Raw genomic sequence first — 14,149 nt, 5'->3', positions numbered from 1 at the left:
CACCTACAAGACTAAAGGTGATTTTGGGGGAGAGCAACATTGAAAAGCTGACTCTTCCAAATGGCATAACAGAGTCACTAGATTACCTTTTCAGCAAGATCAAGACTACCTTTGGGTTAAAGGGCAACCTCAGAGTGCAATACATGGACCAAGATTTTGGCAATGACTTCAATCTAAATTCTACCATTGAACTTCAGGATTTGGGGACAATCAAGGTGATCCACCAGCAAACAAATCCGCTTTTGATCAGTGCCACTAAAACACCATAATCTAATTTTCTTTCACCTGAATCTGAGGACTGTGTGTAATTGGCATCAAATGACAATATAATCCGATTATCTCCTGAGTCTGTGTCATCTTGAACACAACAGTGACCAGAGAACATTCCAATTCCTAGATTTTCATATGACACAGAGCTGCAGCTAGAAAAGGGGAATTCTGAGTACCATGTGAGCCACAAAAAGTTGATTCTGAGCAAACTTAAGGGACATAAGTAGTTAATGTAGGGTATAATGTGTCAGAATGGTAATTTATGGCCCTGGAGGGTGGAGCTTCCATATTGATGTGACAGGTGGGCGGGACATCCGGTTTGTAGGGTGGGACTTCCTGTATGATGCATGTAAGGGTGGGACTTCCTGTATGATGTGTGTACGGGCGGGACTTCAGGAGTGACGTACGCATGTCCGGTGAATTTGTAATTTATGATTCCATTGATGTGTCAGTGTTTGATGTTTTACAACGCATGATGAGTAAAACAGACTAGTGTTATAACAGGAGGGTTATGTTTGATGATTAACAAATGGGGCTTAGGGTTCCGGAATGTTAAATTCCCAGGCAATAAATAAGTGTTGTGTCAGCGGTAAGTTGTTTGGTGTTTCAACAAAAGGGTGCCATGGTCCCCTGATGTAAACTTCCATGTTTTACAATGTGGGTGTAACATGGTATTTTTCCACAAGCACAGAGTTACACGTGAGAGACACGCTTTTTGTGTAAGATATAAAGAAGGGGAGTAGGGACTTATGATTTTGGATAGTTTCAGCCCATTTTTCATTTAAACAAGAGATGGGCCTTAAGATGATATCTGCCCTGTAGTAATGATCCCTTAATAACCACTATTACAAACTGTAGTATATGCAGGTTGGAAATCATCCCGTATTTCACGGTTTGTAGTCCAACACAGCACTACAACAAACTAACATCGCATGAGCAATGCTATTATTTTGAAGGAAGAGTCATGGCCAGGGCCAACCAGACATTATGCAAAGGTGGATTGTGTCGCGGTTTGGGTTTTAAAATATTGTTATTAATAAAAACATGGATTTAGGCACATGTGTATGTGTGTAATAAAAATTTTAGAAATGTTTAATAATAGGCAACGTTGGTTACAAAAACAAATACTGTAGTATCTGCATTCTCCTAATGACCAACTCTTGAAATCAGATTTTTGATTGCTGTTTTACGGTCTTGTGTTTGTTAAATGTTGAACAGATTAATGGCGATATGGTGACAGTCGCCAGCGTTTATATATAAGCAGATTAGTTTATCGTTAATATATACAATTATATGACGTGATGTCACGGCTGAGCCACGAAAACTAACGAGAATGGCGGTTCTACCAGACAGGATGTATCAATATATTTGGTTGTCAAACGGCAACAATAATCAGAACTAAATAGTTAGGTTTATTTCAGAATTTTTATCATTGCAGCCTGTATAGTTCTAACACAATTTGAATCTAACGTGAAGAACGATGACATGTAACCAATGACAAAGTTAAGAGGCGTGACTTGCTGGAGGTGCCCTGGCTGCGATGTAAAGACCGTAATTAAACCCGCAGCATCCACAGAAGTCAGCTGTTGTTTCAAGCGCGGAGTATATCGTTACTGTTGTACAAGTTATTTTATTTGAAGTAATTTATTTGAATTGTGCTGCAATTACAAACGCTGACATTTGAACTTTTTTTAAATGTGTAAATCAATTTTACGATTGCCTGTTTTAAATCTCCAGTTTAGGTTTGAGCGAATTAAACACCCGCCGTGTTTGGTAAACACATTTGTGGGCCTTCAAATCTTGGTAAGTAGACTTTTGACATTATTGTTTAATCAGTATAATTACCTGTATACGCTTGTTAATCCTATTTGTATTTAGACCAAGTGAACAGCATCTGTGTCAGTTGGACTGGGCGGTTGTGATCATACAAAACCTGAGCAGATACTTTTTGTGTATTTGTGTGATATTTACAGAAATGTTTAGGGTTGTTCGAAAGTGTTATTAACAATTGACTATGCATTCAGCTGAACCTTGGTACAACCTTCTTTATTCCAACAGATTGAAGACAGCCTGGTGATGATACAGTGTACGGACAACCTACCTTGTGGCTGCACAGCATGAGGGGATTTTTGTTTCATTGTTTTGTTTCATGCTTGAAAGCTGAAGGTAATACCGTCAACCCATCAAAAACTGCGCTGTATGTAAATGTGTGTTTGAGTTAGAATATTTTAACCTGAATAGTGTATCGTTGTTTACACGTTAAGCTAGAGAAATGGTGAAAGATACAGAACAGCCAACAACCTCTACACATAATCAATCGATCACACCCCAAAATACAAATGAACCCAACATTACTTTATTACACAGCAATGCACACAATAATCCTCAAATACAAGGCTTGTTTACCGAGCTTAGTAGCCCCCATTTTTCACACGATCTAGGTGACTCTCCTTTGAGATCTCTGATGCAAACTCAATGCATAGATGCCGATGTTAGAGTTATACAACGTAATGCGTTTGACAATGTTGAATTACGACAGTTGATAAATGTACAAAATACTGGTGAATTTGGTGATTTTGGCACATTCTACGCAAATATTATGGCAGGCTTGGATACTTTGATTGTTAGAGCTTCAGACTTTGTACACAGGCCTGGTGATTGTCTGCAGATTGAAATGATTGGTGAATCTCTGATAGACCCCATACCATGTGACCATGAGAGTGGATGAATATAATGAACACACGTTTGGTAATTTATTTGAAAGTATTATGCAGAGTATGCCGAGATTATGATTGATGAATCACTAGAACTGGTGGTACAAATTGTCAAAACCGTGAGGGGTGGTGCCCCGCGACGTAAAGCTCAAACACTGTTGATTGAGCAAATTATCAATAAAAAAAGAAGGCATTTATATGTGGCTGTGAATAATGATTCCACATGTTTTTCTGTTTGTTTGATGGGTATGTTGAACCCGCAGTACACATATCCTGAGGCCCTGGTTAGTGGTCGTGAGTTACATACGGGCGCTGGTTTAGCTTTAGATGATTGTGTGGCATTCACAGATATTGTTCGGTTTGAAGAAATGACAGGGTGTAAAATTGTTGTCTTTCACTGAACCCGGGATGGTCACTTTACCAAGTTTCAAAACAGCGAGGACACCCACCCTAGAACCGTCTTTATGTACTTACACGATAACCACTTCTATGGCATTATGAATCTGAAGGGTTTTCTGGGTGTGTCTTATGTCTGTGACTGGTGCTATACCGGTTTCAACACCCATGATGATCATGGTTGTAAACATAGCTGTAGTGTATGTCTTCATGAAGATTGTCATACACAACTCCGTAACACAAAGCAGTGCCCTGACTGTAAACGGATATGTTATTCAGATTTTTGTTATAGCCAGCATAAACGCTTGACGCACCACAAAAGTGTGGATCGTTGGGTTAGCAGGTGTGACCAGAATAAATATTGTGTCGATTGCGGCCATTATTACAATGTTGGTATTACCAACTATAAAGCACACAGGTGCATGGTTAACATGTGCCCCAATTGTAACGTAGATCTGACGTTTGAAATGAATCATCAGTGTTTTATAAAACCCTCCAAGCCCGAGGACCCCAGTGAGCGCTACATATTTTATGATTTCGAGACAATTGCCAATCCGGTGAATGGTGTACACACTGCAAATTTTGTGTGCGCGATAAGCTTTGATAACGAGATGTGGTGTTCAGCCGGAGATGGTTGTCGCTGCTTTTTTCCAAAAGTTTAGGCAACCGAAATATAATGACTACACATTTATAGCACACAACTCTAAAGGTTTCGATGGTTACATCTTGATGCAATACCTTGCTAACAATGGTATTGGCACAACACTTATTGCTAATGGTAGCAAGCTCATGATTTTTACAGACAGCACATTCAATCAGAGATACATTGATAGTCATTGCTTCCTACCTATGAAGCTGTCGGCCTTGCCACGTGCTATGGGTTTTAAGGATTCGAAAAAAGGCTACTGTCCTTACAAGTTTAACATCAAGGAGAATGAGAACTATGCTGGTCCCCATCCGGAACCGCATTACTATGGTGTGAATACCATGATGCCTAAGAAAAAGATGTGTTTTTGCAATGGTATGCAACTGTTTCCGCAGACCCCTTTGTCATGCAGGATGAAATAAAGGCTTACTGCGTGAATGATGTGGTCATCTTGAGAAAGGGTTGTATGCGCTACAGACTCGAGTTCCTGGAGTGTGGTGGTGTCGACCCATTCCGGTCAATTACGATTGCTTCGGCTTGCATGAAAGTCTTTTGCAACCGATTCCTCACCAAGGACACCATTGCATTGGTCCCCTCAGACAACTACAACCGTTGTCAGAAGACATTCTCAAACAGCTCAATCCAGTGGCTTGAATATGTGGCCTCCGATGAGAAGGGTGAAGTGAAAATCGGTGCCTACTGCGTTGATGGATATGCAGAACGCGATGGGTTCAGCACGGTCTATGAATTTCTATGTTGTTTCTGGCACGGTCACCCAAAGTGTCATTGTTCAACAAGCATCAATCCAGTGACAAAGATTCAGTACGGGTTGATGCACCAGCAATGGTTAACAAAGCTAGAGGCATTGAAAGAACAACACAACGTACATGTTCAATACATATGGGAGTGTGAGTGGAATCAGCTTAAAAACACATCCGCAGATGTCAAAGCTTTCTTGAAGACCTTTGATGCTCCAGAGCGCCCTGACCCTCAGGATGCTCTGTTTGGCAGTCGTACTAATGCGATTCATCTGAAGTTTACGGCTCGAGAAGGGGAGACTATTCAGTATAACGATGACTGTAGTCTTTACACATTCTGCAACAAGACAAAGACTTATCCAATTGGGCATCCAGACATAGTCTGTCGAGATTTCAAACCACTAGACACCTACTTTGGTATTGTTAATGCTACGGTGTGTCCACCGAACAAGGTCGGCGGTAAACTGTTCTTTCCCTTGTGTAGATTATGTGCAGAGTCTGAAAACCAGGTAACTGATTGTTCACACACTGATTCAGAAAGATATTTAACCGGTACCTGGGTTTCTATTGAGCTGGTTAAGGCTGTTGAGAAAGGATATCGCATTGTGGAAATATTTGAAGTCTGGGATTTCACTAGGAAATCAGATGATCTTTTTGCAGATTACATGAGAACATTCCTGAAGCACAAGCAGGAAGCTAGTGGCTTCCCGCCATCTGTGGTTGATGATCATATCATGAAAAGGAGGGTGTGCAGCTTGACAAGGAAAACATTGTTGTAAACAGTGCTAGGTGATCTTTAGCTAAATTGGCAATGAATAGTCTTTGGGGTAAGATGGGTGAGCGGACTAACCTTATGAACACAATGTTTATTACAGATCCGGAGGAGATTAGCCACTACCTTTTTTCCAGTGAAATATATGTTGGTTATTTCTCGTTCATCTCGGACACTGTTGCGATGGTACAGTGGCATTACACAAAACAGACACCAATCAAACCACGTAACGGCAAAATTTGTATTGCCGCGTTCACAACCGCTTATGCTAGACTCGAGTTGTATTCACTCTTGGAAAAGTTGGATAGACGTGTACTCTACACAGACACTGATTCTGTGATCTTTGTCACACGCCTTGGGGATTGGGTCATTCTTGGGTGACTTGACCGATGAGTTACCGGATGGTGACAGCATAGCTTAATTTGTTAGTGGTGGGCCAAAGACATACGGTTACAAAACCATAAAAGTTCTGACCTGTCTCAAAGCAAAAGGCATTACGCTCAACAGCTACAACACAACCCTTGTTAATTTGGAGACGCTGACACAACTGGTTGATAACTTTGAACGAGGTGAGGGCAGTTATGATGATCATGTCCTTGCTAATGCAGACACAATTGCTAGAGATAAAAGAACATTCACGTTGAAAAACCGAGTAGTGTCTAAGCGTTTCAGAGTTGTGTACAACAAGCGGGTACTGCTCCCTGATTACAGCACAAGGCCTTATGGGTACTAAACCACAGTCTAGGATGGATAGCGGTTTTGACCCGCGACTACAACACCCGTTCAGCTGTGTCATTAGTGGCCCCAGTAACTCTGGTAAAACATATTTTGTGAAGATGTTGTTGGATAATGCAGAGGTTGTATTCTCCAAAGAAATTCAAAATACCGCTGTATGACAAACTGTTGAAAGTAAGGGAGATACATTTTATAGAAGGTCTACCAACATCACTGTGTGATGACAATCTGCTACCGATTCAGAAAAACTACCTTTTAATTATTGACGATTTAATGAAAAGTGCATCAGAGAGTTTGGAGATGGAGAGAGTTTTCACACAATATTCACACCACCGTAACCTGAGTGCAATTTACCTTGTCCAAAACTTGTTTGTTAAAGGCAAATCTAGTAGAACTATTAACTTGAACACACACTACCTCATCTTGTTTAAAAACCACCGCGACAATCAGCAGATTAGCATTTTAGGCAGACAGATATACCCCGGTCTTTCTCGATTCTTCATGGAGAGTTTTAAAGATGCAGCACATCCGCCTTTTGGTTATTTACTTATTGACTTTAAAGCTACAACACCAGAAGACTACCGTCTGAGAACAGGGCTGTTTTCAGGGGATATGTTCCTAAGAAAGTTTGATCATGTCTAAACGCATTCGTAGAAATCTACCACTTTTGAAGATGATATTTAAGGCACCGGCAAGTCAACGAAAAGTTATTTTAGAATCAGCATCCACCGACCTCATTCTATCACTCTGTGAAATAGCGCTTAATCTAAGGCCTGGAAATATACCCTCAACAGAATCGCAGCTCCGAAAAGTAAAAAGACAAAAGAACAAAATTATATACATATCTAGAAAGAACACATCAGTCGCAAGGAAAAGAAAAACCATCAACCAATCTGGAGGTTTTCTACTGCCGTTACTAAGCGTTGCCGTTCCCTTCCTAACCGGTCTAATTGCATCGAGACACAGTTAAACAACATGGATCATGCGCAGAAAATGTTTCTGGTGCCACAACATCAGTTAGAAAAACTGCGGGAATCCAAAACGACTTGCACCGATGTAAGACAATCTGTTGAAAATGATTTGGACTCATCGATTCGCAATATACTGTTGAAGCCTGATATGGATTTACATGAGAAAGCTAAAAGATACTCTGCCATTTTACAAAGATTTTTGACTGTTGTGCGACAGGGGGAGCTTGATACAAACTCACTGACTTTAAGTCTACCTGGGTCTGAGACTGGGTCTGATGTATTAAATGTGGCTGAGACTAAGCAAACTGTTGACCGAAATGTTGACCTTGTTGATGAAATTTTGGATAATGTGCCTGCGAGGCGTAGAAAGAATGTTGAATATATTCTTAATAGAATGCACCGGTCCAAAGATTTGACTTCATGGAATTCAAATGATGAATTTGTTTTCAAAGGAGAGATAATCAGGGGTTCCCACATGTTGGATCTTGTTAAAAGTGTGACAACAACCAATAAAATTGCTGATGATAGAAGACCGTTGGGGTGGGGGGTGTTTTTAGAGGCCATGGCATGTCTCAACATGCCTTTTACAACTATTCCAAATGCGCTTGTAAGACGTAACATTTATTTGTATAAACAAACTTCTGGTGACACAATGGATGATTTAGCCATACACCCACCAACTGGTTTTCAACCAACCAAAGCTTTCTTTGAACCCCCTACCCAGGACCCCACAAAATGGCATCCTTTTTAATGTGTTTTTATTTCATGCTTTTTTATCATTTGTGATCCATTGTCAAAGTATATGTTTTACCTTGAATAAATGTTGTATGAAAAATACTATGTAAACATTGATGTGGTTTTACAAATGGTTTTATTTTTGAATAACAAAGTTGACAAACACGTGATTTGCATTTCTATTTCTTCAACAACCATGGCACAAATTATACATTTCACAAAATTGATCATGTTGTATGCAATTAAACATTTGCTTATCAAGCTTACTCTGGTACGTTTTAGCTACAAACTTTGTGACTAGGACATCATTTTCTCATAAATCATCAACATAAAAAGACATACCATCTTTATAACTCAGACCTTTTGTCATTAGATAGAGAAAGAACACACAATGTTGCTCACACAGGGTTGAAACCATGTCCTATACTTGTTTTGAACTGTATTCCACATTCTCATATTTTTTTAGAAAGGCTTGGGAAAATTGGGAAAATATGTAAAATCCGGGGGGTTTCCAAAACTGTCATAAAACCTTCCAATACCATCGTCTGTTATGTAAATAGCCAGCCAGTGCTCCCCGGGTTGATTGCTTGGGTGTGTATTAACAATCATCATCGATGCAACATCTCGGACTGGCCCTCTAGGTAGTTGGTCGCTTGCCAACAACCCATAGAAATGGGTCCTAGATGAAAATTGGTTCACCACACTAGTCAACTCTGCGGTATTCATTTCCACACTGTTTTCCTAATAGTAGTCAACCATGACTTGTCGCCGGTTTGACACTTCGATAATGGAGTCAAAGAATGAATAAACATCTAAATTAATTGTGTGGGATAGTGGTTGTCTGAACCTCATCTCAAGTCATACATTCCCTGACTTGATCAAGGATAGGTGCTGACCACACTCCTCATCGGGTGCGCAGTTGAATGCATAAAGGGCATAGACGTGTAAGAAGTCCGACCTGTCAATAGCCAAGGCTTGGTCCTTTAGGTGTTTTCCTGAAGCTAAGGCCAATTGGTAAAATTCACGCACTGCTGACCCTGTTGTATAATTTGGTGGGAATGGTTTGCTAGGAAATTGCTGACCACCATGTTGGATCTTGTTAAAAGTGTGACAGCAACCAATAAAATTGCTGATGATAGAAGACCGTTGGGGTGGGGGGTGTTTTTAGAGGCCATGGCATGTCTCAACATGCCTTTTACAACTATTCCAAATGCGCTTGTAAGACGCAACTTCTGGTGACACAATGGATGATTTAGCCATACACCCACCAACTGGTTTTCAACCAACCAAAGCTTTCTTTGACCTAAGGCCAATTGGTAAAATTCACGCACTGCTGACCCTGTTGTATAATTTGGTTGGAATGGTTTGCTAGGAAATTGCTGACCATCTACATACATAGCCATAAACTCCAAATTATAATGTTTGAAATTAAATGAGGGAAAAAAAAGTGTAACTTCCTGTAAAACTGTCATTGTCCACCAATCCGATTACAATACATTTTGGTAGAGGTCCTAAAAATAGGTTTTCCTGGTTGCAAACGCGACCCCCAGCCGGTAAACTAACTGTCTATATACACACTCTTTCAATTGGGTACTTGGCATTGGTTGAGAGTAAGGCTTGAGCGTGTCTAATTTTCACGGCTGGCGAAACAGACACTTTCTTGACAAATAGTGACACTGATAATATATTCAAACGATAACGCACATCCTCGACCCCCATAAGGCAGAACTCATCTTTACCGCACACCATCCTAACCTTTATGTCAATGCCGTTTAACATAAGTTTCTCTTGAAAGAAGATATCGCTATGAACAGGGCCAATCATTTCAAATGTTGTACTATCCGCTGAATAGGCAGCCCTTTTTGTAAGTCCATCGTTCTCGCCTGCAGGGTCCGTAACATCCATGTGACCTGCGGCATCCTTGTAAGACAAACCAGCTGAAAACTGTGTCTTTAATGTATCACATCCATAATTCAGAATGCTGTCTATAACGGCTCTGTAGGGGTATGTGTTGCTACTCTGACTAATTAAACGATCACCCAAGGAGACATCCACTTGTGAAAATAGGGTAGTTGATAACCCCAACACGTGCTCTGGCATCAATGTTAGTTCCATCCGGTTAAGTGACTTTTACACGTTAAGTGACTTTTACACGTAGGTACAACAAAGTATTGTTTAGATCAACGTAGTCTTCGTCATTCCCGGCAATAAAGAACTCCAGAGAGGCTGCGTCTGATATTGCTGATAGGGTCGGTATTTCAACGTAAGTATTTTTCTGGATAGATGTCTGTGTGAATGGAACTGTGAATAAATCCAACTCTGTTTTCTTACATTCACCAGACATACGGTGTAGGAGTGCCATCTTTCTAAAATATATTCTTAAGCAGCTTTGCCGTGTTCCCTTTGAGTGTCCTCCGGGGTGTATGTCCTCTTTTAACCGCGGCTCTTGTTTTTGTCTCATTCTTGCGTTTTTTACTCTTGGTTAGGCTCCTCCTACCTGGTGGTCTCTTTCTAAAACCCAGAGTCATAACCATCAATCCAGAACCATCCTGCTGTTTTGTTTGTCGTGACATAACACTGTTGACAACATCGCCAACTATATTCCTAGCCGCATTCTTCAGATGTGGTTTTGCTTTTGAGAACCCTCGTTTCAACAAAGGTATTGCCATCCGGAAAAGGCCCCCTACACCAGCCCCATACATTGCAGCGCTACCATGATACCCCGGTAAACCGTTACCGGCCTGTGTTGAATAGTATTCAACATACCTTTGAGGATCATCGTAGAGTTTCTGAGGCTGCATCTAAAATTCTAAAGGAAAGTTTGATGGGTCTGAAGTGTAATTTTGCAATCACCTTACCCACTACAAATGAAACCAGCTGGTTTTGATCAGATTTTGCTTCAATACAGATCTCATCAAACTGGCTCTTACTAAGAGGTACGTAGTGTGGCTTGTCGTAAGTCACTGTGACAACTTATCAAGTTCCCAGGGATATGTACAGTTTGCAGCAGTGGGACATGACTGTCACCAACACGTTGATAATCAATTATATCTGTGTAGATGTATAGGGTGTTAAACCCAGACAGAATATCTGTGGGGAAAGTCCCGTACCATGGGGCATACCACTGCACGCTTGGTTTTAAGCCCAATATCTGTTCCAGTTTTGCACTAAATTTCAAACTAAACTGGGGCTCACCTTTTAGAAACATTCTATTTTTAAATTCATTGTACCCCGCCCATACACCATGTGATTTTATATAACTGTTGATCTGTTGGTCACTAGTTTTACTATGCTGCTGTAATAACCGGTGTTAAGTTCATATTTCCAAGTTTTGTCGTTATTCAAGTCATGTAGTTCAAATGCGTTTTCACCCCATGTAAAAGTCTTCCACGTATGCGGGTATTGGAATTCTATCAAAGATACTTCCCAGTCACCTTACAAATCTATACCTTTGGCACATTTTGTGGTATAGCACAAACTTGCTTGGATAGACATGTCTCGATGAGTTACTGGGCAGCGTTATGTAGAAACGACCGTCACCCATGCTGATCGCAGTCAATGTAAATGACGTGATCCTGAAAATCCTGGAGTTTTATCCAGTTTCAAGGTCAACCACTTGTTCCGATGGTATCCAGCTGTTGAATTTCTCAAGCCAACCAAGCCATTTCATAAGACATATTTTCTTCCCTTTCTGTACTTTCTCGTTCAAAACTGCTTCCACTTTAAAAGTTTTATCCTTAGCCACGATTATTTTCAGCAATTCCTGTTCATAAAAGGTCCCAACTATCACATCACCATCATAATATTTTATTCTATATACATTGAGGAATACATTGTGTTATTGTAAAATATTCATTTGTGTACCCTTTTTCATAGCCTTTTGTAAACGCACCTCTCAGCTATGAGAGTCTCACAGTATCCCCAACCTGGAACTTGTAGTTTTGATTACCATTTATCGTTAATGTTGTACCACACAGGTTCTTGAGAACTAATCTAACATTTTCTTCACAAACGTCAGCAGGCTTCATCTTAATAGACCGATGGTAGCTAGGGTTGTATCCGTGAACTAAATCCGGAATAACTTCAACATTGCGATGAGTGTTGGCAGCTGTGTTTTATTAAATCTCTCAACGATACTCGCTTTGACATCATTTCCTGTAGCAAAATGTTTTATGTTGTACTTCTTCATTAACATTTCAAAATGTGAATTAAAAAACTCCTTCCCCTTGTCCGTTTGAACTTTTTGCTGTGTTCTTCCTTCTTTTAATGCCTTCAAATGCTCGCTTTACCTCGATAGCACTTTTATTTCTCAGCACGCGAATCCATGCGTATTTGTTTAATACATCTATGCATGTTAACATAAATTTCATGTTATCGTTTTCCACACTGTAAGCACTCATGTCAACCAAATCCAGCTGAAATTGTGAATTTATATCATGAACAATAACTCTATTTCTTTTAAAATGTATAGCTACAGGCCTGTGTAGCGTGTATGCATCCTGGGCGAGCAGCTAGTCATCGGCCTCACCATTCTTTAGGATCTCCCCGGTTTTTTCCAAGTATACTCTTTTCAAACCCTCTCTACCCACATAAGTACCAGGGTTTGCCAGGTCGTAGTAAATACTTTTCATAACCTGTTCAGACATCGTAGAGTGTTCGAGCAATAATGAGAATTAATACATGTTTAACATAATTTTATTTGTGTTTTCGGAATTACACAACCAAGATATTCAGAAAAGTTACACAAACATTCAGATTTCTCATAGTCTTTGTTTATATACATGTTAACATGAGAACTGAAGCTACCCTGGCCTTAGATAACCGACTCTATGCTTTCATCACACCATGACGCCGCTGCGTCGCATACAACATGTATTCATCCCTGTTCTCACTCAGTCTCTGTGTGATGTTCGGCTCCAACTTGAGCTCCTGCAGAAAGTTCTCAGCGGCCTTGTGAACACCAGTCATAGGTGCGCAAAAACCCGATGCAAAGCCTTGACCAACACATGTTTCAGTCGCAGTGTTAAAACTGTCGCCACAATGTCATCATAATGGGCCTCAAAAAAATACTCAGTTGGTTCGAGACATGAATGTCATGTCTGGCTCGGTTGTTCCACTTCACATTCGATGCATGCTTTGTGTAGAATAGACCCAACACCGTTTTCCAGAATCATACCCATTGTTGCTTTGATGATCTTTAAAACTTTTGGTACAAGGTGTTTGTCCATTTTGTGATAACTCTTGTTAGCATTTGAAATGTATGGCAGATTAAGAGGACCTAGCTGATCACCAATCCGATCAATCCAGTGGTAGTTTCTTGCAGGGTATGCTGGTGGAATTGAGCTGTCTGGGTCAGGGGTTCGGTAGAAGGCTTCAGCGTTGTCATCCCAGGTGTCACACAGCCAGTCCTCGGCCTTGGGTTCTTCAATCACCGCATGGTTGTATTCTTGAGACATGTTTCGTAAATTCTTCCCGACTGCTTGATAGTCTCAGGCAGTCTGTCTGTTTTTATGCTGTGTTGAGGTCTTTGTTAGCTTAAGGCGGGGCTTCAGGGTCTTACATCAGTCGATCCGCCCGCAGTCACAATCTACCCCGCTGACATTTTCCGGAAATAGCTCCAATCTAACAGAGTCATATTTTTTAACCCCTCGATAACTTTAAACAGTACATCTACTGTATTATGTGGGCCTTGTTTTGGCCCCAAATAAAACACTTTTCGAAAGGTGGCCCATAACCCGGCATTAAAAACCATTTGATCGGTCACACCAGCCTTAAACACATGGCCTTCTGGTAATTCATAAAATGCTCTGGGTTGTAAATGTATCCACCGATCCAACCATCATATAATCATTCCTGTGCCAACATATCCTGGTGTAGTTGATGGATTCAGGTTAAACTCTGCATCGGTTCCTTCGGGGCTGGCATGTTGATTGTGTCTCTGCGGTCCATCTGTAATTTCTTACCAAATCGCTGAGCTATGTTTAAGATGTTAGCTTTCACCGTTGTTTCACCCAAAACATTGATCGCCGCACAATCCTCCATGTTTTGTATTGTGTAGGTAAGTTTGCTCAGGCAAGACTGAATGACCATCACCGATGTCTGCGTGATTTAAATATCATGAAAGGTTAACAACCACCAGTTGTAGGCCATCT

At 40.6% G+C, this 14,149-nt stretch overlaps 1 protein-coding gene across 2 annotated transcripts in view; it reads right to left on the bottom strand.

Moving 5' to 3' along the window:
- kcnd2 (potassium voltage-gated channel, Shal-related subfamily, member 2) overlaps positions 1–14,149 on the bottom strand; it is a 432,971-nt gene that overhangs the window by 186,360 nt on the left and 232,462 nt on the right. The window lies entirely within an intron of this gene.

Source organism: Esox lucius, chromosome 23, assembly GCF_011004845.1.
Source record: "Esox lucius isolate fEsoLuc1 chromosome 23, fEsoLuc1.pri, whole genome shotgun sequence".
NCBI lineage: Eukaryota > Metazoa > Chordata > Actinopteri > Esociformes > Esocidae > Esox > Esox lucius.
This window is presented reverse-complemented; position numbering and strand designations above follow the sequence as displayed.